This window comes from Terrapene carolina, unplaced genomic scaffold (genome assembly GCF_002925995.2).
Source record: "Terrapene carolina triunguis isolate 2854851 unplaced genomic scaffold, T_m_triunguis-2.0 Scaffold58, whole genome shotgun sequence".
Lineage (NCBI taxonomy): Eukaryota > Metazoa > Chordata > Testudines > Emydidae > Terrapene > Terrapene triunguis.
This window is the reverse complement of record NW_020664409.1, coordinates 37,309,827-37,314,085: the sequence shown is the minus strand read 5'-3', so window position 1 is coordinate 37,314,085 and position 4,259 is coordinate 37,309,827.

Here is a 4,259-nt window from a genome sequence, read left to right as displayed (position 1 = left end):
GTTAAATGCCCACAGCTGTACAGTCTCAGGGGTAGCCCTTGTTCCACATGAACAATGGTAATTGTCATCACTATGATAATTGCATGTACATGAAATGGTGGGAGCTACACGTGGGGGTGTTACACACTGCAGAAAGTGGGTCATGCTTGTCTTGAGAGCAGTGGATCACCAGCAAGCAATGGTGAGGACTTCAGAAGGATTTCTTATCGCATTGCAGCGTGGAGTGCAGGGTTGCCGGTCGGAGGCCTCACCCTTAGGGAAGAGGGACTTTTTTGGAATTCTCTAGTATGGACAGGGGCAGCCCCCACGAAGCATCTTAACTTGTACTCAAGATACAGTAGGTGCTATTCTGATAGCAGGGCAGCAGCACTACTGCCACTCCCTTATAACCTTCAGCTGCTGGGGAAGATGATTTGAACAGAGATCTTCCACATGGGATGAGTGCTCTAACCTCTGCGACAGGCTGCCGTGGAGCTCCTTCAGTCTCTCTTCTTGAAGCTGTTCCACATTCTATGAGCAACTGGCCCAGGTGCACTGAGCCCCAGCTGTCCCACCTCCCCCAGGCATGCAGATCCATGAACTACCGCATCACTCACTGGAGCACCCAGCATAAATATTTAAATAGGCAGGCTGTGGTGAAAAGGAGCAAGACCCCCCCCCCCCATAACCTTTAGCCCAGTGGCTAGCGCATACCCCTGTGCTATCAAGAGATCCAGGTTTAATTCCCACCTCTGCCTCACATGAGCAGCAATTTAAAACTCAGGGTTCACCTTTCTTCAGTCAGTGAAGGCCCCTGTGCTATAGGGTATTCAGTGACAGGCCTCTCCCACTATATATAAAATATTAATGGAAGCAGGGAGATTTAAGTTTGGGTCTCCCACATCCCCGGGGAAGGCTCTAACCCTTGGCCTAGAGTTCTCCTCTCTCACCCACTAGCCCCCTCCCTATTTAATTATTTATACACAGTAAAACAGCTGCAACCGCAGAGATTCAGAGAACTGTCGCCACAGCTCCACCCTGACAGCATCCAAGGCCCTGCTCCGCCTTAGGCAAACAGGGGACTTGAGCCCTCTAACCCACTTCCCATCCTCCCTGAAGAAGCCCACTTGATATCAGGCCTGGTGGGTCTTCTCCTCCCTTAGAGTGCAGAGGAAAGGGAGACTCAAGTTTTAAGCCATTGAGCTAGGACTAAATCAGCTGCATGCCGGCCTGGCTGTAGTATTGTCAAACCCCTCATTTGATTGAGTAACATGATTTTTAACTCCTGCTGTAGCCAGTCTCGCCCTGGAGGAGCTATAACCCTCCCATGTATTTCAGCCCTGCCTACGGGAAACCCCAGCTGTTTGCTCTTCCCTAACAAGTGGGGAAGGCAGCCAGTCAATCAGGGTTGCTGCAGGAAGCAAGCAGCACTCGCCCCTGCCTTGAGCAGAAAGGAGGAAAGAGCCCAGCTAAGGTGACCAGATGTCCCGATTTTATAGGGACAATCCCGATTTTTGGGTCTTTTTCTTATATAGGCTCCTATTACCCCCCACCGCCGTCCTGATTTTTCACACTTGCTTTCTGGTCACCCTAAGCCCAGCACTGCTCGCGTTGCTGCCACCTCACCCTGCAAGTTGCAACCCTAGGCCAGGGACGGGGCAAGGAAACTAGTGTAGTTGTCCTCCCAGGGAGAATGCCCAGGTGTGCAGTGGGGAAGAGCTGGAGTTAGAAGTGGCACAAAAAAATAGTTTATCAGAATTTTGGGAGTGGGGAAGAAGCAGGCAGCATTTTATACAAATCTAATTTGCTCACATTTAGATTCCAGCAAGAGTCCCTGCTGCAAGAGCCAAAATCTTACTCCAGAAATTCAGGCCACATTCATTGACAGACGGATGCAAAAGGGAAATTTAAAAATCAAGACTGACCCCACACTGGAATCTTTTTAAAAATCTCATGCATACTGGGACATATTTTTGGGATTAGGCTTTTTGAACATTTGGGGTTGGCAACACTGCAGTTCAGGGTTCTCCCTCTATCCTCCCAGAAGCCAAAATGTCCTTTCAAACCTTTCAGGTAACAGGGCCATCCTTGCACATCAAAAGCAAGGTTAGGCAAGAGTATCTTAACTGGCAGTAGGAACCCCCTGACAGAGAACTCCCAGTGCCTGTAACCAGCCTCTGGGGTATAGCCATCAACTGGGAGTTCTAATGACAAAGATCTCCAAGCTAGAGGTTATGAACTTGAAACACCGGTCATGCCATGAGCAGGTTTAGATAAGCTGTTTCCAAATCAGTGGAAACTAGAAAGTGTCCTTATCTCTGGCTGCTACAGGAAATGGCACCATCAGTTTTTCAATGTGATACTATAAGACTGATTCAGCCAGTTTACGTCTACACAAGACCTTAGCCCAGGGGTAGGCAACCTTTCAGAAGTGGTGTGCTGAGTCTTCATTTATTCACTCTAATTTAAGGTTTCACGTGCCAGTAATACATTTGAACGTTTTTAGAAGGTCTCTTTTGATGTCTAATATATAACTAAACTACTGTTGTATGTAAAGTAAATAAGGTTTTTAAAATGTTTAAGAAGCATCATTTATAATTAAATTAAAATGCAGAACTGCCTGGACTGGTGGCCAGGACCCGGGCAGTGTGAGTGCCACTGAAAATCAGCTCACGTGCCACCTTCGGCACGTGAGCCACAGGTTGCCTACCCCTGTCTTAGCCCCTCCTTTCTTCTGCTGCTTTCTCAGTGGGAACAGTAGTGTCCAACCTTTTCAGTTGAAGGACCAAATATATTTTTTTCATAAAGGAGATGGGGCTACATTCTATGGTCAGGGTAGGGGCTGTGCTCTGCTTGTCCAGTTGCACCACTCAGATGACAGAGCCTCCACCTACCTATGCCCAGGGCATTTTCCCTGCCTTGGAAAGAGTTGCAAAACTCAAACCTGCCCTGCAGCTATTCTAGGCTAATTACATCTTACTCATACTGGGTATCCTGGTTTCATACCAGGACCCACCTGAGTGGCTGGAGAAAGATTAGATATTATGATTGGACTTCAGCAGCTGCAAAAAAGGCTCTGGAGTGGACTGGTCAAACACTCCAGAAGATCCCTTTCAGAACATCCTTCCCAACCCCTCCCCTCTGCAGAGCAGGGGTTTACACTGCTTTTAGGTTAGTATACAACTAAAGTTCAAAGGAAGCTGGATATGGACATGTTGCAGCTGCAGATCTTCTGCCTACCCTCCTTCCTCTGCATTAGAGAGCTATAGTCACTCTGTGCCTGGATCAGACAACATGAAGCCATGGGGGGGAAGAAAAAAAAAGGGGGGTGAGGGGAATGAGAGCTCATCCTTGATCCTGACACTGAAAACACAGTAGAACCTCAGAGTTATGAACAGCTGAGGAATGGAGGTTGTTCGTAACTCTGAACAAAACGTTATGGTGGTTCTTTCAAAAGTTGACAACTGAACACTGGCTTAATACACCTTTGAAACTTTACTATGCCAAAGAAAAATGCTGCTTTTAACCATCTTAATTTAAATGAAAAAAGCACAGAAAGTTTCCCTACCTTAATTTTTTTTTAAACTCCCCCCCCCCCTTTTTTTTTTAGTAGTTTATGTTTAACATAGTACTGTACTGTATTTGCCCTCCCCCCCCTTTTTGTTTTTGCTGCTGCCTGTGTTCTTCTGGTTCCAAATGAGGTGTGTGGCTGACTGGTCAGTTTGTAATTGAGGTTCTACTGCTGACTTCAACTGATGCAATGGGACATGGAGGAGTGTCACCAAGATGCAGCCTAAGCAGATTCATACTTTTGGTGTTCCTCTGGCACTAATTTAGGATGGGACAAGGGAGAGGGTTAACAACAACAGATTTTTCAAAACATTAAAGAATCATGTAGGAAAGAACTAGACTGGATAGAACCTGAGGTGGACTGAAAGTGAAGTTTTCATGCATTTCTTCCTCTGATGGAGACTACCACCAAGTCTGTTCAATTAAATATTTAACCTGCAAATTAGTCTGAAAGAATTCTAGAAGACACATAGTGGTGCCAGAATGCAAGAACATACACCTCTACCCCGATATAATGCAACCTGATATAACATGAACTCGGATATAACGCGGTAAAGCAATGCTCCAGGGGGGGGGCAGGGCTGCGCACTCCGGCGGATCAAAGCAAGTTCGATGTAACGCAGTTTCACCTATAACGCAGTAAGATTTTTTGGCTCCCGAGGACAGCGTTATATTGGGGTAGAGGTGTACTTCAATAAAATCAAAGTGAT